General features: G+C 43.3%; 1 protein-coding gene across 1 annotated transcript in view; it reads left to right on the top strand.

The window, feature by feature from the left end:
* Window positions 1–683, top strand: part of EFHB (EF-hand domain family member B) — a 59099-nt gene that overhangs the window by 31126 nt on the left and 27290 nt on the right. The window lies entirely within an intron of this gene.

Raw genomic sequence — 683 nt, 5'->3', positions numbered from 1 at the left:
CCTACCTTTGCAAATGTGATCTGCTGTTTACTTAGACGACATTCCTACATTTTTGAGCATTTGAAGTTTTTCCTCTTAGAGCCAGATGGTCGGCGTGATAAGTGCCCAGTCCACCCTCACACCTGGGTAGAGAACTCATTCCTTCACGCTTCCCAGTGATGAACATAGTTAAGAGACAAGACAGCTTCTCATTACTGTTTTTTATTTACGTTGTTTGGGTTACTAGTGAGGCTGAATATCTTCTCACCAACATTTCTTCCCTCCCTTCCTCTCTCCCTTTCTTCCTTCCTTCCTTCCTTCCTTTCTGAGTTGAAGGCTTACTCTGTCGTCTAAGCTGGAGTGCAATGGCATGACCATAGCCACCACAGCCTTGACCTGCTGGGTTTAGTGATCCTTCTGCCTCAGCCTCCCAAGTAGCTGAGACTACAGGCACGCACCATACCTGGTTAATTTTTTCTTTTTAGAATTTATTGTAGAGACAAGGTCTCACCAAGTTTCCCAGGCTGGTCTCCAATCCCTGGACTCAGGCAATCCTCTCGCTTTGGCCTCCCAAAGTGCTGGGATTTCAGGCGTGAGCTGCCATGCTCAGCTCTCCAATATTTCTTACCCACTTTTCTAGTTTCGGTCCTCCTTCTTTTTTTTTTTTTTTTTTTTTTTTTTTTTTTTTTTTTTTTTTTTTTTTT

The sequence above is a fragment of the Carlito syrichta genome, unplaced genomic scaffold, assembly GCF_000164805.1.
Source record: "Carlito syrichta isolate Samal-C Ts95f unplaced genomic scaffold, Tarsius_syrichta-2.0.1 Scaffold315224, whole genome shotgun sequence".
Lineage (NCBI taxonomy): Eukaryota > Metazoa > Chordata > Mammalia > Primates > Tarsiidae > Carlito > Carlito syrichta.
The sequence above is the reverse complement of the archived record's forward strand: the minus strand, read 5'-3'. Positions and strand labels throughout refer to the sequence as shown.